General features: G+C 38.5%; 1 non-coding gene across 1 annotated transcript; it reads left to right on the top strand.

The window, feature by feature from the left end:
- The first annotated feature begins 731 nt into the window (after positions 1 to 731).
- LOC141658141 (small nucleolar RNA R71) lies at positions 732 to 838 on the top strand. The gene has a single exon (XR_012549045.1). It is a non-coding gene; the product is annotated as a small nucleolar RNA R71 (small nucleolar RNA).
- The last annotated feature ends 21,038 nt before the right edge of the window (positions 839 to 21,876 follow it).

Raw genomic sequence — 21,876 nt, 5'->3', positions numbered from 1 at the left:
TGATGGTTATGTCTTTTGCTTGACTATCTTTTTGCATTTGAGTGAAAAATTCTTGTTGGTTCTTTTGCATTTGAAGGACCGCTTTTTGAACATCAAAACCTTGGTCATTAGATTGGTTGTATGGAGTTTGATTTTGGTAGCCTTGGTTTTGGTTGTAAAAGGGTCTTTGATTTTGGTTTCTCATTGGAGGTGGGGTGTATGTTGGTTGAGGGTTTTGAACATTTTGGCTTTTGTATGAGAGATTTGGATGGAATTTGGTATTTTCATTGTAATAATTAGAATAAGGGGTACCACTTTTGTATGTTTGAAAAGAATTCACTTGCTCACTTGTTCCCCTACATTCACTTTGGTCATGTCCCAAAGTTCCACAATTCTCACATATTCCACTTGGAATTGATGAAGATGCCACCATGGCATTAACATGTTGCTTTGGTAGTTTGGAGGCTTTTTCAAGTTTAGCCATAGCCTTCTCAAACTTTAAGTTGATGGTATCAATATGAGCACTAAGTTGAGAACCCAATTGAGTAATAGAGCCCACTTCATGCTTTCCTCCTCTACTAGCCTTTCGAGGTCTACTATATTGTGAATTATGGACTGCCATTTCCTCAATCTTATTCCATGTTTGATTATCGTCAACTTCAGTGAACATACCATTTGATCCCATGTTGAGAATGTTTCGGGAGTCCTCATAAAGACCATTCCAAAATTATTGTACCAAGAACCACTCGCTAAGTCTGTGATGAGGACATGAGCGATAAGTTCCTTTGAATCGCTCCCAAGCTTCATACAAAGATTCTTCGTCACTTTGTTTGAACCCCGTGATTTGGGCTCTTAGCATGTTAGTCTTTTCCGGAGGGTAGAACTTTTTGTAGAAAGCAAGAGCCAATTTCTTCCAAGAGTCAATTCCTAGAGTAGCCTTATCAAGGCTCTTTAACCATTGTTTCGCGGTTCCAATCAAAGAAAATGGGAATAAGACCCATCGAATTTGGTTTTGAGTCACTCCGGTTTGAGAGATTGCATCACAATAGTCACAAAAAGTCTCCATGTGAGAATGAGGGTCTTCACTAGGCATCCCCCCAAATTGGCTTCTTTCAACTAATTGGATAAGTGCGGATTTTGCAATGAAATTACCGGTCAAGTGTTGTTGTGTGAGAGTACCATTGGGTAGGTTCTCCTCGGTTGGTACGAAATGTGATGAAAACTTAGGCATTGTGGGTTGATTTTGTGTTGGGTTCTCCTCTCCTTCTCTTGAAAAAGGGTTGATGAACTCAATAGTATTTGGATGAATATCTATAACCTCACCAATACCTCTCAAAGTATATCTAGCAAGTCTTCTATTATTGGTCAAAGTTCTCTCAATTTCGTGATCAATAGGTAACAAATCACCTTGTGATCTTTTAGACATGAAGAATATCAAACAACTCGAAAATAATTAGAACAAACCATGAGGAGTGTTACTTCCTCAAGGTAAAGAAAGACACAACTAAAAACAAACAAAGAAAATCTAATCAAGTTAACACCGTCCGACAAGAACGGCGCCATTTTTTTTGTCGGACTATCGTTTTCGGTTACTTGTCGTTAGGAGTCCCTAGACCAAAACAATATTTATAACTTCACCAACTACTCTACTATTAGTAAAGAGGTAAGTAAAGGTCGGATTCCAAGGGACGGGTATTGATGAAGGATTTTCGATTGCAAATGGTCGTGTCTAGGGGTATCACAATTTGGGTTGAGATAAGAGATCACTAAACTAATCAAAGCAAATGAAAACAAGCAAGGTGATTAAAAAGAGATGTAAACAATTGATTAAAAGCACTAGGGTGTCATGGGTTCATAGGGAATTCATGGGATTTGATCATACAAACATGTTTTCTACTAGATGCAAACAATTATTGTTGTGATGAGATCGAGTTAGTGTATATCTTACAATTCCTAGGAAGGTTTGGGTCCCGGAGCCAAATCGATTAGATTGTACAACACCTACAAGTCGACTTAATCCCCCTATCCAACAATATGCATGGTCTAATGAGACTCGAGTTGGTTTATGTCTTACAAGTCTCATTGAAAAGATAGGTGATGGGTAAAAAAATGCAAGGATTCATAGGCTCGCATTTCATCAAACATAACATGTGCATAACTTGAAATCACAACAAGCAAGCAAATTAATTATGAAAGCATATTAGATTAAGCATGAATCAATCCTCATGTTGGTTTCCCCTAATTCCCGATTAACCATAGTTAAGGAAACTGCTCACTCATTATCAAGTTTAACATGCTAACAAGGTTATCAGTCATACTAGCAAGATAAAACATGATGAATAAATGAAGATGATTAACAATATTAAAAAGGGATTAAGAGAATTATACCTAATGATGATTCCAAAATAATAAGCAAAGAATAATAGAAGTACTTGATGATTGATGGAAGGTTGTCAATCCTCTAAATAAACCCCAAATAATCTTCAATTACCCAAAATAAATGATAAACAATAGAGAAATTAAGGAAATGAGATTTGTATTAATGCTTAATTAAAGGCTGATTACAAGATTAAAATGAGATTAAGATTGCATAAGAAGACATTTTTCCTCTAATTACTACAATGGGGTATTTATACTAAGGATTAAGTACATAATTAAGGTTACTAAGGGCTTAAATGACGATTAAGACCCTTAAGAAAAGTTGAGGAAATGCTCCTCTCGAAGAAAATGCTCATGTCCGCTTCGCTAGCCTTCAAGGAATATGCACATCCTGAGTGGACTGAGGAGGAGACGGCTTGCCCTAGGAAGGAATCCGAGCGGCCTGAGGCATGAGACGCTCGGATTGTAGAGGGCAAGGACGAGCGGACTGGCTACGGGACGCTCGGATTGTAGCCAGTCAGGACGCTCGTCTTGTGGCCAAGACGCCCGGATAGTAGCTCAGCAAGCTTCTACTTCTTTTCTTCTTTCCTTCCTCCATCAATCCTCAAGGATTATGTTGGGAATGCAAGGATCTTCTCATCATTTCCCATCTACTTCATTATTTACATAGGCCTTCTAGTCTTGTCTTCACTTTGATGCTTGGTCATTAGATTCGATCAATTTAGCTCCATTTTGCCATGAAACTGCAAGGTTCTCCTCTCCTACCAAGGAAACAAAACCTCAAAGAATATGCAAAACAAGACACTAAAGATTATAAATGACCCAAATATGCACTAAAAAGCATAGGAGCAAGGCTAATTCGGGGACAAAATATACTCAAATATTGGTCACATCAGTTGTATTTTAATTTACGTCAAATTTGTTAACTTCAAATAAAAAGTGATAAAATTACATTAAAAACATAAAATATGCATAGAAAATGATAAAATTAAATAAAAATTGAACTAAAGTAAATAAAAGCAAAACAAAATAAAATATTTCATTCTAATACATAACAATACCGACAGTAAATAAAAAAACACTCTACATCGTCGACGGATCATCATCATCATCATCCTGAAATAATGCTCCATCTCATTCACCAACTTCTCCACATATTCCCACTTCTCCGCTCGGTAGGTTGTGTGTAGATATATGAGAAATGACGCGTAATGTGATAATAGGGAGTGTGCGAAACGAGTACGAAGTGTAGGAGGATAGAAGTACGGGTGGGAATTCTCCCCATACCATACCATCTAGCGCGGATGAGTCTGAAAAGGCATTATGGCACGTTCAAACCGGTCTCTCAAAACTATCTCGGCATCCCTGATCCCCTACTCCAAATCAGGAGAGTCTCCATAACACAGCTTATAACCCGATGCCGGCTTAGCCGGATGATGCTCAACAGTCGGGACACGCATAGGTGTCGAGATAATCTGAATATACCGGTACTAGCGGAGATTGTAATACCCGCCCTTTTAGAGACCAGTTGACCAACGTTGACCGACCTTGGGAGCAGTAATAGTCCTTAGAAGTGCGTACCAAAGTTATCCTGTGTTTTGAGTTAGGGGTGGTACTCGATAGAGTAGAGGCTACTCGATTGAGTAGCTTGGATACTCGATCGAGTAGGGGCCACTCGATCGAGTAGGTGGGCCACTTGATCGAGTAGCGTCTTTTCAGCGAGGGTTTATAATCGCGTTTTGTTAAAACCACAAATCATTTCCGCCTCATTTCTTCAGATCCTTAGGTCGCCTCCTTCCCTTCCCTTCACCATCTACCTTCCATGGGAGCCTTTGAAGGTCCTTGTGCCTTAGGAGTGCATAGCTTGAGTCGGGTAGCGGTCATTTGCCAGGTTTCCTCATGTAGGTATGTCGTCATCATCATCCGTATCTTTGTCTTTGCAGTTAGGGTTAGTTTGGTAGTGATAGATGATTGTGTTGTGTATATAGGTGTTGCTTGATTGTTGGGTATTGTGTGTATGGGCATGGAATCGTAGCAGTCGCTTAAAGGTAGGTTCGCCTACCCAGTTTCTGTGGATGGTCTAGTGTGTCGGTCGTTGTGTCGTGGTTGTTGCGTTGTTGTTGTGTTTGTGTGGCAGAGTATGCGCGGTAATCGGTTGGTGTATACAGTTTGTTGGTTGTTGTTGTATTGCAGCTGTCTGTGATTGATTGTCTTTGGTTCTCGAGGTGCGTCCTCGGCTGAGCGGAGTCACTTGCGAGAGTGGCTTCACGCCCTAGTTTCGCCCTCCGTGAAACCCGCCACGGGAGGGGATGTGCACATTAATGGGACAGGGTTATCGCTCGGTATGATGAGCGGGGCTTAGGTGGGAACGGCTGCGGTCCCCCACTGGCAGGGCTGGTCCAGTGGACAGTCGGTGACGGAGATTGATTGGAGTGGGTGTGATTATGTGTGACTGGTTGTGTTTATATTGCGCTGACGATTGTTGTTGGTTTGTGTTGTGTCTTACCTCAGTTGCTGACCTTGTGTGGTTGTCTTGTTTGTTTATGTGTCTGTCGTGATTCCTTATGGTGAGCAGTCAGTCTTAGCAGGTGTTGATGTGGTTGATAGTTGGAGTCCTGACAGGGATGAGTCTTCACGAGTTCTGATAGAGTTAGTGTGTAGCTGACGAGTTGTACCTTTATTTTGTTATTTGGTTGTAACACTTGTAACATAATTATAAATGTTATGTTATTGGCCTTTGATGATTACTTTCCTCGGGCAACCGAGACGGTAACGCCCTTATATGCTAAGGAAGGTCTAGTTAAGGCTCCTCGGTATATGGGGGTGTTACAAAGTGGTATCAATGCGATGATTTTGGAACCTGTAACCAGTTAGCCTAATGAACGTAATGAGTCTAATAAAATAAACCTGGTGTATGTGTACTGGGAGCCCCAGCTGATGCTAGATTTTGGGTGAGTAGGCGCCCTCATTTCAAAATCTTGGCCCCATTGTGCTTAAGCCAGTCACTGGGTATGGGAATATGGAGTCAGTAAGTATGTACTTAACGTGTATGTTGATTATGTTGGAACTGTCTGTGGTTGAGTCCTTGTTGAAGTAATGTAGGCACGGTAGTTGCGTCAGAGACATGAACGGTGAAGTTTCAGCAGTGTCAGTGTGTGTATGTGGTGATAATGAGGAACGTGGAAGGTTTTATGTGATAGAAGTGCGTGAAAAGTGTAGAAGTGTATGCTGTAGTATGAGATGTGGTCATGTTGGTGTTTGTTTCAGGTTGTTAGTGATGGTGATCCTATACGAGTTTAAAAGTCTTACCGTAGCCATAATAATGATAGCTAAAAAAAAAAAAAGGCGTTGAGTTATAGTATGGGAAATATCAAAATAGTAGTGGGTATATGCAATGTTTAATGGTTGAAAGTTTCCGCTGTGTGGTGATTAATTTGTGTAGAATAATTTGTTTATGTGAAGCTTGAACATGATAGTAATGCACTTGGATGACGTATGGAAAATTTATCGTTAGTTATGTGTTTTGATTAACGTAAGTATAAGTTGCTAGCAATGTGGTAAGACGAGTTTAGACATGATACAATGACATAATTGCGCATACGGATGACTCGGTAGCTGGTAAACCATGTTGTGTGAAGTTTGTTGTAGCGTAATGTGATATGAATCCTATCTGATGAGATGATATGATATATTTGAGTAGTAATGGTGATATATGAGAGAGTACGATAACCAGTGACGATCTCCGAACTTGGTTTGGAATCGACACGTAATATTGTTTTGCAGGAATCTTCAGTTAGTTTTGTAATTCTGACCGAGTACTCAACCTTACTTGACCGAGTGCGAGTGCTTACTAGACCGAGTAGACCTCACTCGATCTAGTTAGGAAGCTATGACGTCGAGATGTAGGAATTTTCTGCGGATACTCGACGAAATAGCACCTACTCGATCGAGTACCCCAGGCACTCGATCGAGTAGGCTACAGTACAGGGGCTTTCACGGGTTTCATAAAACCCTTGTTTTTCCTCATTCTTCTTATTCTTTCCTCTTATTTCGAAACCCTAACCTCTTAAACCTCTCAAAAACTCTTATACCTTTGTGTTTGTGGTGATTAATTCGGGTAGTTTTCTTTGCTTTGATTCGTTCTTTCACTTCCTATTTGATAAAGGTATGAATTTCTTTCCTATTTTCATGTTTTCATCACTTAGAATCTATTGCAATGATAGAATAATATGAAATTTCGATTCATATGGACGAAAAGTTGCTTGTAATTGTTGTAATATGATCCACATGCTTCCCTTCCATGATTAGTGATGTTTATGGTGCTAAAAATAGAATAGAAATTGCAAATTTGGGGACGAATTTTTCTAGGGTTTCTGAAATCAAATTGATTTTTGGGTGTTCTCTACATGTTGGATGATAAAATTGAGTAGTATATGTTGCATATATCATGTTGGAAGTTGGATTTTGTGATTTTCACCTTAAAATTTGCCTTAAAACTCCATCTTTAAAGTGCCCCAAATTGAAATTCGTTTTCTATAATTGAGATTTTGTGTTGAATATGAATGAATGTGTAAGAGCTAAACCTTTGATATGGTAGTAGTGATGATTAATTCTTGTCAAATATGCCAAATTGTTACAGCTGTAGAGACCGTCTAACTGTTTAATTGAGAAGTTGCTCATAATGTTGAATGTCAGTGATGACGTGTACTTAGTTGCCTTTCTATGAGCATACATGAATGTTTCATCTGTTTTCAAGTATATATGGAGTAGTATTTGAGCCATGTCTTGACAGTTGAAGTAGTCGAATAAATCATGTTATCCATGCTAAAATTTTCACAGCTATAGAGATCGTCTGAAATGCTATGAACTAAATTTATATATCAAAATTGGGAATTAGTTGGTGAAAGTGTGTACATAGATGGTTATTCAATGTTCAATTTGTGTATATTACATGCTTTAAGTGCCTATGCAAGTATGTTTAAACTGTATGCTGAAACAGATGCCGAGACTAAACTTGGAAACCCGTCAGAGTAAGAGGGGAAGGGCTTCACACCCCGAAATTGGGGAGGGTAGTGGACCCGTGGTACCAGCTGTACCGGAATACCCTTCAGTAGTCTTTGTAGACTTCAAACAGAGGGAGAGGTTTGTAGCATTTCATAAACGCAAGATGAGACCCACCCATTGTGTGGACACTACACTTCTTGATGACCTAGGGATTGAGACGGATGTCCATCATATTTTTTAGACCTTGGGGTTCACGGGGTTGTATCGTTTGAGGAAGCATTCCTATCCTTTTCTGACTTTGCAATTCATGAGCTCGTTTAAATACGAGCCAGCTGCACAGTCTGTTGAGTTCCGTCTTATGAACACGAGTTTTGTGTTGACCATGGACCTCTTTGCTTCTCACCTTGGTTTGGCTAAGCCTCCCAAGGATTCCATCAGCGAGATTCCAGCTGAGTGCGGGGTTTGCCGCCTTATGCCTTGTCTGTCTGGGAAGTCAGCTCCCACCGCCAGCAACATGTTGATTAACGATGTTCAACATGTTACTTTGAGGGTCTTCCTTCGTTCTATATCGAATCTTCTTTATGAGAGGCCGGATATGAGTAAGCTGAACAATCACGAGTTGTTGCTTTTGATGTCTTATCTTAACCCGGAGCAGACTGAGAGGGTGGTCTTCAATGCTCCTGCCATGGTTTGTGCTAGCCTTGCTTTGATGGCTACTTCTACCACTCGGTACTTGAGTTTTGGTGCTCTTGCCACCCAGTTAGCTGAAAAGCTAGCATCCTTTGAGGCTTCTTCTGAGTACGTTCCCCTAGCCACATCGGTGCCTACCTTGGACAAAGACTACTACCTCGACCTGAAATGGTTGAGAACCTTGGAGGATGGTAGTCTAGCATGGAGGGTGTGGGGTATGAGCTGGATGAGGATACCGGCTCCTGAGCACCTTCCACCGACTGAGCCTCTGGATGCGGTTGATTCTGAAGAGGAGGATGAGGATGCACCTTGACAGATACAGACATACCTCATTGACGACACGATCCTTCAGGTGATGCCCGAGCCGATAAAGGGGGAGAATGTGAGAGCGGCCGAGGATAGACCTAGGCTAGGGAGGGGACCACGTCGTGTGAGGGAGAGGACAGTTGAGACCAGACCACAGCCAGCAACACCACCACAGCACCCATTTCCTTGTTACCCCTACCTTGATACCCCAGAGACGCGTTCGAGCTACTTGGCAGAGAGAGTGTCATCTACTTTGACACTCCGAAACATGCACGAGATAGCGTATGCTCAGGGTATTGGGACCGAGGGACCACACCCAGTGTGGTGGAGCGGAGTTGGGGACTACAGTGGGGTTTTCCACTCGTACGGGGTGGACCAGACAGCATGGGGGACACCTCAGTCCTTTGCCTTTGGTGGTTTGACCCCATGGTATGAGAGTCCTGGAGCTGGGGCAGGGGTCGATGTGGGTCTTGGGTCATCAGGAGCAGGCACCTCGGGAGGGGATGATGGTGGAGATGAGATGAAGGACGAGCAGCAGCAGCAGGAGTGATACTCCTTTCTTTCTCTTTGTTTATGGTTGATTGTGTTGGATGGTAGTAGGTGTTTTAGTTAGTACTTTTTACATTTGGTTTATATGGATGGCCATAAGGCCGTATTTGCTTGGTTTAAACTTGTTGCAGGATTTTGAGGAGTCGGGTTGTCATCCTGACTCGCCTTTATGTGACATCTTACATATATATATATTGTGTTATGACGGGAAGACTTCGAGGACTTTGACATGTGGCTACTCGACAGAGTGTCCCTCACTCGGCCGAGTAGCTGCAGGTGTGACGAGGAGGAAGTATTCTGATCTCAGGCTACTCGATCGAGTAGCCAAGACACTCGATCGAGTAGCGGGCACTCGATCGAGTACCCTATATACTCGATCGAGTAGCACTGTTACAGGAACTTTTCGTTAATTAAAATTGTTTTAACGATCATATCATTACAAGTTTTGAGGTTTAATATGGTTGTTTATGATTAGTAACATGTTTGAACCGTTAATTTCTTATGTTGGGAGTCGTGTTTGTGTTTTGGATGCGTATTCGTAACGAACAGTGCAAGTAGTAGTTGGTTCTTGTTGCATTCATTTTACATCCGTAATGTCTACTAATTATATTTCACCGGAGTTGTGTCTTTCCATATATATATACAAATGATATATACATGCATTCGTGACTGTGACTGTCACAAATTATTCGAATATAGTTGCATATGCTTTTATGAATTAAAGGTTGTATGAGTAATGAGTAATGTCAATAATGAATCATATGTGTTGGGTACATGTCAAAAGGTAAGTTTTCAGTAATATGTGTAGTAATTCGGTGGTGAACTTCGGGGACGAAGTTCCTTTTTAGAGGGGAAGAGTAATGTCGCAAAGTAAAAAGGCCGATATGGCAATCATTTTGTTGTTTGTTTATAATGTTTGCTATTACTTCGGTTACATTTCTTGTACGAAACTATAATTGTTTTCACTTGTTCGTTGAGTAATTTGTATGTTGAAGTTAAAGTTGAATAGTGTGCTTTAAAAGACGGTCATAGAGAAATAGTTATGATGTTATGCGTTGGAATAGAATCGTGTCGTTGGGTAACATAGTTGTATTAACGTGACATGTTTTGTATGGATGATTGTGTACTAGTAAAAGTGTTATCTTATAGTGCGTGGCTAAGAGTTGTGAGCAGCAGTGTAGTCGTTGGTTGTGTTGGTCCATGTTGTGAGGTTGGTATTTCAAGTGGTAGCTTGTAGAAGTCGATCTATATGGAGTGTTAGACAGTTGATGATGATGACATGGGGGATAGTATTCCCGGGGAGTAGTGACCTATGTCGGAAGAGTAGTGATGTCGTTTTGTTCCCGTATCTTATGCTTTGGGATAGGTGAGTTGAACTTCGGGGACGAAGTTCTTTTTAAGGGGGGAAGACTGTAATACCCGCCCTTTTAGAGACCAGTTGACCGACCTTGGGAGCAGTAATAGTCCTTAGAAGTGCGTACCAAAGTTATCCTGTGTTTTGAGTTAGGGGTGGTACTCGATATAGTAGAGGCTACTCGATTGAGTAGCTTGGATACTCGATCGAGTAGGGGCCACTCGATCGAGTAGGTGGGCCACTTGATCGAGTAGCGTCTTTTCAGCGAGGGTTTATAATCGCGTTTTGTTAAAACCACAAATCATTTCCGCCTCATTTCTTCAGATCCTTAGGTCGCCTCCTTCCCTTCCCTTCACCATCTACCTTCAATGGGAGCCTTTGAAGGTCCTTGTGCCTTAGGAGTGCATAGCTTAAGTCGGGTAGTGGTCATTTGCCAGGTTTCCTCATGTAGGTATGTCGTCATCATCATCCGTATCTTTGTCTTTGCAGTTGGGGTTAGTTTGGTAGTGATAGATGATTGTGTTGTGTATATAGGTGTTGCTTGATTGTTGGGTATTGCGTGTATGGGCATGGAATCGTAGCAGTCACTTAAAGGTAGGTTCGCCTACTCAGTTTCTGTGGATGGTCTAGTGTGTCGGTCATTGTGTCGTGGTTGTTGCGTTGTTGTTGTGTTTGTGTGGCAGAGTATGTGCGGTAATCGGTTGGTGTATACAGTTTGTTGGTTGTTGTTGTATTGCAGTTGTCTGTGATTGATTGTCTTTGGTTCTCGAGGTGCGTCCTCGGCTGAGTGGAGTCACTTGCGAGAGTGGCTTCACGCCCTAGTTTCGCCCTCCGTGGAACCCGCCACGGGAGGGGATGTGCACATTAATGGGACAGGGTTATCGCTCGGTATGATGAGCGGAGCTTAGGTGGGAACAGTTGCGGTCCCCCATCGCTGGTGGCTGGTCCGGTGGACGATCGGTGACGGAGATTGATTGGAGTGGGTGTGATTGTGTGTGACTGGTTGTGTTTATATTGCGCTGACGATTGTTGTTGGTTTGTGTTGTGTCTTACCTCAGTTGCTGACCTTGTGTGGTTGTCTTGTTTGTTTATGTGTCAGCCGTGATCCCTTATGGTGAGCAGTCAGTCTTAGCAGGTGTTGATGTGGTTGATAGCTAGAGTCCTGGCAGGGATGAGTCTTCACGAGTTCTGATAGAGTTAGTGTGTAGCTGACGAGTTGTACCTTTATTATGTTATTTGGTTATAACACTTGTAACATAATTATAAATGTTCTGTTATTGGCCTTTGATGATTACTTTCCTCGGGCAACCGAGACGGTAACGCCCTTATATGCTAAGGAAGGTCTAGTTAAGGCTCCTCGGTATATGGGGGTGTTACAGAGATACCGATCAGGCTGGTACGACTCTACTATATCAAGAAATCTAATCAACCCCGAGTAGAGCGACGTCCTACAAGTCTTATGTGAACCAAAACCGTAAGGGGTCCACATGACGTGCTCTGCCCTAAGCCCATCCAACCTCTGCCGGTGCTCCTCTAACAACACAGTAATTCCCTTAAACCTAGGAACCCGTGACCAAGTCTCCACAAGTGATCTCCCCTCGACATAATATCTGGAGTGGTGTCGAAATTGGGGAAAGTAATCATATATCCAAGCCTGAAGCAAGGGTAAACAATTGCTAAGACCCTAGGCCTCGCGTCGCGAAGCTATCCCCAAATGTCGATACAAGTAGGCCAATGTCTCGGCCCCCAAAGAATACTTGCCAATATCACCCAAATCATCAAACAACGACAACATACGGGCGATAACTCTATCACGAGACTTGTCTATGAACAAAGTCTGTCCTAGCAACAACATCATGTAAGTCATGAGCGAGTCATGTCGGTTACCCTTTTCCACAACCTCCCTCAACCGCTTAACCAACAATCCACCACCCTCATAAAGCGGTGGTTTGACATCTCTCTCAGGCACTCCGAAAAAGACGCTCACCTTCCCCTTCAAGCCGACTTCCTCCCTCGTAACACCCTCATCCTCTTGCGCCATACCCTCCACAGACACCTTCATGCCATCCATCCATATCCAAGGATGCGCTCAACGTCGTGTAACAAGATAGTAATCTCACCGAAAGGCATATGAAAAGTGTTGTGTCGGGATGCCACCTCTCTACAAAAGCACTAATCAAGTTTTCATCCAAACCGGTCGGCATACAACTCCTCCAATGACCAAGCCCACTCTGACTAACTCTCTGAGAAACACCATCACACAGCTTTAACTTCTTCATCATCTCTAAAAAACTCGGCCTCTCGTAACAGCATAGCCATGCTCTCACGCTTTCCAGCTCGGTCCAACTAGTATAAGCTACGTGGCCACTAAAGCTACGTAGGACGCTAATGTGACTCGGTCCACCCTCAACTAGACCTGTAAGATGCCAAGATAGATTCGTCTTTTTTGTCTTCTTTCTCTCCGTGCTACTAGATGAACCCTTAACATAAGGCTGATATCGACCTTTACCATCTGATAACTCATTATTCTACCTATATTTTATATAGTTATTCCCCGTAATTTCTATATCTTTCCAACAATTTGAGGACGTTTTATATTATATTTTGCTTCTTTGCGGTTTACTTCGAGTTTATTTATTTATTTGCAGAAAAACGTCTTTTATACTAAAAGTTGACGGTTAACAAGGAGCGCCAATAAAATAGAAGCAACATGTTGGATCGACCCCCGCAATCCAACTACAAAAACATGATCTCGAAGGCATAAAGAGAGACAAGGCTATGTTAAATTACGATGCTGAATGCTGGAACATTGTTAGGGCCACACATATGGGCTTTGACTAGTTAATTGATTGGTCTTTTACTGAGAAATTAGGAAATAAAAACTACGTACGTATTATTGCGAGGGATTCTCACCTGCATAAATAGAGCTGTACGTAGGTTTTATTTGGAAGGAGTCAGTTCCGTTTTCTGTACTATCTCCGTCTTTGTTCTTTCTTTGCGTTTAATTCAAGACTAAGTTTTTCTTCTCTTTACTTTAATTATGCATTCAATTATTATTTGTACTTGCTTATTTCGATTTATGAGTAGCTAAGCCTATAATCTAGGGAGAAAGGGGATCTAGGTTGTTAGAAAAGGGTTATTATGAATTGATTGTTAAATTGCTCTTGATTGTTGTTTAATTATCATATTACTTCTAATTAGTTGATTACTGATCAGAATTGATTAATTAGTCTTGCATAAACTAGGATTATCACCGATCGGGTTAAGACTAGTATAGGCCTAGATAATTGAATAGAGATAATTTAATGATAGCGATCACATGTTAAAATAGATCTAAAAGAAATATTGAATCGACTGATCATATGACTTTCAACAATATAAATTGCTCAATCAATGAATTAAATTCTACCCTTTTATGACTACCTAGTGAACCCGAATCCCTAGACTCTTTAATATTATTGTTATTTGTCTTTTAATTACTTGCAATTAGCTTTTAGAATACAAACAATCAAAACCCCCACAACTGGTTTCTTTAATACAAATTTAAATATAAACAAACTAGATAATCACCGCCTCCCTGTGGATTCGACCCTGACTTACCGCTAGCTATTTTGTTAATAGTAGTTTAGGTTTACTTTGATTAAGCCCAACGACTGAAAATAACCTTATCAAATTTGGCGCTGTTGCCGGGGAGGCAATAATTTTTCTGTTTGTTTTTCTTTATTTTTGTCTTTTGTCTCAGGGAGCGTCAGTTCCTTGAGACAGTTTGATATTTTTCTTGTTGTTTTCGTGTATGCGCAGGTCTTACAGGTCGGAGATTGTACCTTTTGATCTCGAGCCAGAGGGGACTTTTCGCTACAGACGAAAATTTCAAAGAGAAATAGGTCAAGTAGAAGACTTGAGTATACTTGACAGTGATACAAAGCACATATTTGAGTCAGGAGAACCGTCCTACGAAGAGGACACGCTTATTTCTGACACCCCAATTCCCGTTCTTATTGACGAGGATTTAATGGAAGATTTGTTGAAGGAGTTTTCTTCTGAGCTCCTTGCTTTAAGCCATTTGGATTGCGTACCATGTTTAGAGGTTCCATGTTTAGAGGTTTTTGCAGGTGATTCTTGGGAAGCTCAAGTGGATGCTATCGAAGCAGCTCTTTTAGGTAATGGGTACGATTACACTCCAAGTCGTGAGCTAGATGATGAAAAAGATGGAGAATCTACTGCGGTGAAAACTTATGAGCACATTGAGCTTTTTGTTTCAGAAGAACCTTCTATACCTTCCACCCATTATCCCCTCGTATTACTTTTTAATTGGTCTAAAAATGATGAAAAAGTAAGAACTAAACATGGAGACACAAAGAAAAATTTGTTACATGATTATATCTCTGCTTTGCCATGTCTAACCAGTTATTACTGTCATTTTTCTGAGTTTCATGACCGGACCTTTGATCGACTTCTAAGAGCGTTGAGTGCTTCCGCTCTTGAGAATGTGATGTTAAGTTCACGAATATAAATGACCGCTGATCAGGAGACACTCGAAATTTATTCTCATTATTAATTTATTAATTTTAATAATTATTGTTATTTCTATATTGGTTTAATAATTGCGAGTGTGCTTGTTTGTAGTAATAAGAGTAAACGAGAAAGGCAAAAGTTGGTCATACAAATTCTCGAATTCTAAGCTCCCAGGGGTTTTATTTTCCCACAATCCAACACCTATATTACTCAGTATCTTAGTAACTCACTCATCCCTTGCCAACCTCAAGCCACCACCAAACTCCGTTCCGCCATCTTCATAGTGGCCGGCGCCGTCTTCAAGCCACACCCGTCGCTCACTGAAGCGACACAGCTGACCATCCCCTTGGCGTCCCCTGCTGAGATGCCTCAGCTCGACCTGGTTACTCACTGACGCGACCGTCCTCACCCAACCACCGCCTAAACTTATCGGTTTCATTGCTCTCAAATGAGACGGAGTTCTGGGCCTGCATCAGAGCGAATTAAGGTTCGTTTTCAGTCAGAGGTAGGCGACATATCCTGGCTTTAATTAGTTTGATTTTGCTGTTATTTTGGAAATTGGTCTGAGTAACTTGATTTCGGTTTTGCTGGTGATTGAGATACCAATTTTCGGGTTTAAGTGGGTCGAGATTCATCTAATTTATTTGGATATGATTTATGTTTCGGAATTGCTATTTCATTGGAGTGATTTGAGCCGAGCTCTTGTTACGAATTATAGCTTGAATGGGCTGATTCGGAGGGTTGATTTCCTCCAAATGTGTGTTTGATTTGTGCGCATCCTTGTTTGGGGTTTGATTTTGGCTGCAACGGAAGGTTGATTCCTACCCATACTAGTTGGATGTGCGAATTCCGAGGCCGGTTTAGCTTGACACCTGCTATGTCGAGTTCTAATATGATTTGATGATTCTGCTGGGTTTTGATGGTTTCATTCTACTGTTTTGTGTCCTTGATTATGGAACGTGACTCGTGTTTTTGTCGCTCACGGCTGCGACGCCTAGTCCTCCATGTGTCCCCTGCTGTGACGCATACTCCTACCAACACCACCGCGTTCAGAGCTACCATCGCCCCCTGCTGCGGCGATCACCAAGAAAATCAGAACCGGTCCAATTGTTTCTGCTGATTTAGGATGAGTTTTAGGCGTATTTTTGGGCGTACCTGAGTCTGATTAGCTTCTACATTTTGAGGGGCTGTCTTGATTTCTGCTATGTCAAGTCAGTCTGGATGCGTTGAGTCACTTAGCTTCTTATCTACGTTTCCATGATGTTCAATGGCGGATTTTGCTGGTATCCGCACTCGGTCCCTAATGACACACCAACTGAAATATGCTTTGCTGGATTCCTCACGCCTTTTATTATTCATTTGGTGAGCCAGTTTCCTTCCCTTCTTTTGTGTCCCTTACTTTGTGATATTTGCTCTTAATTGCATACAATGAGGACATTGCATTATTCAAGCATGGGGTAGGGATTAATTATTGCGATTGATTGATGGGCTTGAATCCGGTGAATATCTTTGAAAATTTTAAAATTCTAATGTCACGAATGTATCTAGTGGCAAATTCTTGTGGAACCGAGCATAATTTGATCGAGTTGATTTTATTTTGAAAATGAATTGCTTGCAAATTATTTTCTATTTTGATCATATGCGGCTTGTGAGACGTTTTTGCCCTTGATAGTCCAACAGAATAATTGTTTTGTGCTTCATCTCGTGACATTGTTTGTGGTAAGACGGTATGACTAGACTTGTGACTATATAACCGTGTGACCAAAAAGCCGTGAGATCACATGAGCCAAATAAGATTGGGACATCCATGCCAATCTAATTCTTTCATGAGTGGTTATAGGATTAGTACTTGCCATTAGGATTACATGAGTGATAGAGGCATTCATTTGTTTATGAGCTACATTAGCCAAATAGCCGTCCCGAATTTAATATTTCCTATTTGCAACCCCTTTGAGCCTTAGCCTTGTTTCTTTGTTACCCAATATTTTAACCCGTTTCCCCACATTATCCTACCCAAGTAAGGGCTAGTGAAGTGTCTGTTTTTCTCGGTTTAAATAGAGGTATCATACAAGCGAAATATGGGGTAGTAATTGATGGCAATTTGGTGAATATTTGTCATATGAGAAAGATTGATCTATTTAAAAAAAAGAAAAAAAATCAGAAGAACAAAAAAAAAGAGCCAAAAAAAAATTTCCAAAAAAAAGTGACAGAGAACAGAGAAAGAAAAAAAAAAGAAGAAAAAGGAGTCATAGATGTACTAGTAAATAAATTGGGTTTGAGTTTCATTTCAGATGGATATGTTCTATATGATGGAGATTTTGTTAATAAAATGGTGTGTGCGCTATATTTCATACGAGGAGTATTAGTTTGGAGGTTTTTGCGTTCATTTCTTAGGCCGAGATTTGACATGTTCTTTTCTAGCTCTTACTCTTTAACACCACACTAGTTTTGTGACCCGTGAAATTCACGGGGATGTTTTGTTTTGAGTGTGATGTTTGTAGTGTTTTTAGTAATCGAAATTTTATAAAATATCAAAACATATAGAAGCTCACCTTATGAATAAGTCATCACTGATTGCGCACTAAGATTATGGGCGTTTACATGTTAAAATAAAGATCAAAGTCGATAAATTAAATAAGCAAAAGTAGGTGAATTTGCTATTTTTTCGAAGGTAAAATGATGAAAAAAAAATAAACAAATACAAAAATAAAATATACATTTGAAAAAAAAAACTATTAGTCATTCACGTTGAAGTCGTCAATCTTGTAGTTAGTCTCCAATATATAGTTATTTAAGCTATTCTAGTATTTTTCTTCTTCATATAGTCTTCTTTTTCCAATGAATCGACCCTATAATAAAAAAAAAAGTAACTCAGTAATTAGTCTGAATTAACCAACAAAATAGTGAAATTTGTTTTATGCAATATTATCGTTGTTAACTTAAGTTTCCTCTTAAATAGTGAAAGAAAAAGGGAATGAGAATGAAGTTGTAGAGATGTAAGTATATTACCTTTGAATATCTCAACACCACAAATCTTGATAGCCCCTAAATGAGAACAAAACAAACACAAACGATGAAATTGAGAATGTGATGAACATTTCATAACCCAATGGAACTTACATAAAAAGTAAATAAATTAGTTAATAATTTTAAAACCAGAATACACTTGTCTTGATATTAATAGAATGATAGGAAAGTTTAGTGATACATTTAGTTCTACTGACGATAGAGAGAAGAAAAATTTTGGCTTATTATTTTTATCTTCCATAAAAAATATATAAAGAATTGAGGATGCATTTTATGACTTTTGATCATCCTTTTTTCATTATTATCAAAATTAATATAGGTATAAATATGAATCAAGGTTCATGACTTTTGAGCATCATTTTTTCATTATTATGAAATTTAATACAAACATTAATAAGGAATAAAGAGAAATGGAATGTATAAGTTTTGCTTGATTATTATTATTATTATTATTATTATTATTATTATTATTATTATTATTATTATTATTATTATTATTAGTACTACTACTACTACTACTACTACTACTACTACTACTACTACTACTACTACTACTACTATTATTATTATTATTATTATAATTTATTTTTTTACAAGATCCACTTTACATGAGATTGATTTAAGATGTTGTCTTATTATGTAATTAAAATATGACATGTAAATGATGATAGTTAGTTTTGCTTGCCTTTTAATTAGATTTATATATTTTATATTTAGATTATTGAGTTATAGATTTTTCTCATTATTATGAAATTTAATATAGACCTAAATATGGAGCAGAGGAGAAATGGAATGTAAAAGATTTGGTTTATTATATTCTTATTTTTATTTTTTACAAAATCCACTTTGCATAAGAATGATTTAGAAATTATCTTATGAAATTTAAAATATGACATTCAGATAATGGTAGATAGTTTGACTTACTTTTTAATTATAGATTATAGTTTTATAAATTCAATTATTATTCCATGCATGTCATATTGTCAATATAATTAAATAATCAATAAAAATGAATAAGAATTAATGGGGTGTGAAAATGTCATGTGAAATGAAATTGAATATTCTAAGTTGCCCTTTTAATTAGATAGTATAGATTTCTTGTAATGTTATTGATAATTAAGTATGTCATCTTCCTGCAATTTTAATACAAACATAAAAACAATAACTAAATAATATTCTTACTATCAAGAAAACTTAAAACATAATAAGGATAAAAAGCAAAAGAATTCATTTAATTATCTATGTATGTATACTTTACCTACCAACTTTTTGAATAAAAATGAAAATTAGGCTTGTTATTATAATAGTTACATAGGAAACTTTTTGTTATTAATTATTGATTAATTTCAACAATTTATTCGATGGAAGAGGAACGATTTTGTGAATTAAAAGGAGATAAAAAAAATTATGATAACTACAAATTATAATGATGGTGAGAGAAACCAAAAATCATCCTATTAAATAAAAGAAATTAAAGGTTAACTGAATAAGTAGATTAATAACCAAATTTATGAGAGGAAAATAAAGAGTTTGTATTAATTTATTTTTTTGTGTTTGCAATTAATATTTTTAAAATTTTTTTGTACTTATAAGCATGTGACAGCTTTAAAGATAACTTTTTAATACATAATCTGGACTTTTATAATATTGTATAAATAAATAATCAAGTAATCAATATAGATGAATTAGTATTTACCAATAAAAAATCGACATGTGGATTAAAATTAAATGTTTTAAGTAGCCTTTTAACTATATTGTATATATAATTTTTTTTTTTTGTTTTCAACTTCATTTATTCTTCTTCGTTCTTAATTTCATGTATTCGTTTTTTTTTATTTCGAATACATATAATACCACACCATATGAAATATCTTGAAATTATTAACTTATAGTTAATGCGTATTTTTTTATTGTAGTTTTTTTTAGTTAATAAAGTTTGAAGCTAATGGAATTTGGGTGATTTTTAAAGGAAATAAGTAAACTAAATTAATGCAATATAATAATAATAAAGTGATAAGCCATGTCATATTAGTTTGCCAAGTCACATTGTTATTGCGTACGTGGATTTTTTTCATCCCATGTGGCATTGTCTACGTGACTTTTTTATACTAGCCTTTTAATAATGTTATATAGATTTCCATAAACTTATCCATATTCTTCCCTTTAACCCATAGCTCCGTTACAACCCTTAAAAGTCCTCTTGACATGTATTAGTCGGCAAGTTTAGGCTTAGTTTATATGTGTGACCCATGTCCTCATCACTTGGACACATGAGAGTGAGTGATTTTCCGTGTTTACATTCCCGAAAGTGAGGGTCCACCGGTTTGTCACTTATCTAGACGGTTGGTGGTAAGAATGAATGGTCACTTGTGCATTACATGATATTTTGACGGATTTGTTAGGGTGATTGTTCTTACTTGCTAAATTGTGAACTAAATCTATTTCGAAATTAAAATGATTTTGAACTTGTGTTTGATTTCTTTTCGAAAACCTTGGTTGGATTATTGCTCGGTTCCCTTGTATTTTGTCACTGGTTAGACCTTGTTTTGTATTGTCTTGTTTTGCCTCTTGAGTTTACTCGAGGACGAGTAAAGGTCTAGCATGGGGTAGTTTGATAACTCATTATTCTACCTATATTTTATATAGTTATTCCCCGTAATTTATATATCTTTCCAACAATTTGAGGACGTTTTATATTATATTTTGCTTCTTTGCGGTTTACTTTGAGTTTATTTATTTATTTGCAGAAAAACGTCTTTTATACTAAAAGTTGACGGTTAACAAGGAGCGCCAATAAAATAGAAGCAACATGTTAGATCGACCCCCGCAATCCAACTACAAAAACATGATCTCGAAGGCATAAAGAGAGACAAGGCTATGTTAAATTACGATGCTGAATGCTGGAACATTGTTAGGGCCACACATATGGGCTTTGACTAGTTAATTGATTGGTCTTTTACTGAGAAATTAGGAAATAAAAACTACGTACGTATTATTGCGAGGGATTCTCACCTGCATAAATAGAGTTGTACGTAGGTTTTATTTGGGAGGAGTCAGTTCCGTTTTCTGTACTATCTCCGTCTTTGTTCTTTCTTTGCGTTTAATTCAAGACTAAGTTTTTCTTCTCTTTACTTTAATTATGCATTCAATTATTATTTGTACTTGCTTATTTTGATTTATGAGTAGCTAAGCCTATAATCTAGGGAGAAAGGGGATCTAGGTTGTTAGAAAAGGGTTATTATGAATTGATTGTTAAATTGCTCTTGATTGTTGTTTAATTATCGTATTACTTCTAATTAGTTGATTACTGATCAGAATTGATTAATTAGTCTTGCATAAACTAGGATTATCACCTATCGGGTTAAGACTAGTATAGGCCTAGATAATTGAATAGAGATAATTTAATGATAGCGATCGCATGTTAAATTAGATCTAAAAAAAATATTGAATCGACTGATCATATGACTTTCAACAATATAAATTGCTCAATCAATGAATTAAATTCTACCCTTTTATGACTACCTAGTGAACCCGAATCCCTAGACTCTTTAATATTATTGTTATTTGTCTTTTAATTACTTGCAATTAGCTTTTAGAATACAAACAATCAAAACCCCCACAACTGGTTACTTTAAGACAGATTTAAATATAAACAAACTAGATAATCACCGCCTCCCTGTGGATTCGACCCTGACTTACCGCTAGCTATTTTGTTAGTAGTAGTTTAGGTTTACTTTGATTAAGGCCAACGACTGAAAATAACCTTATCACCATCTCGTACCACCTTTTTAGGTGGTGCTTCGACAGCCCCTCGTCCAAAAACCGAGAGTCATCCGCGTCCTCCTTCTCCTCCTCCTGAATCGATGCATCAAAATGTTCCACCTCCTCCTCATCATCATCAGAATGGGCACCGGCTACACCATCCATATAAAGCGCATTCGGAAAATCAGGTTCGCTCGTAACGGGACCAGGAGAAAAGCTAATGTGGACGCCCTTTGCCCGACTACGACGTGGCGGTAAAGGTAAGGGGATACACCGCTTGGATGATGTCACTCTTCGATTTCTCATACGGC

This window comes from Silene latifolia, chromosome 5, assembly GCF_048544455.1.
Source record: "Silene latifolia isolate original U9 population chromosome 5, ASM4854445v1, whole genome shotgun sequence".
Classification (NCBI taxonomy): domain Eukaryota; kingdom Viridiplantae; phylum Streptophyta; class Magnoliopsida; order Caryophyllales; family Caryophyllaceae; genus Silene; species Silene latifolia.
Note: the sequence above shows the minus strand (reverse complement) of the source record. Positions and strands in the feature narration are given on the sequence as shown.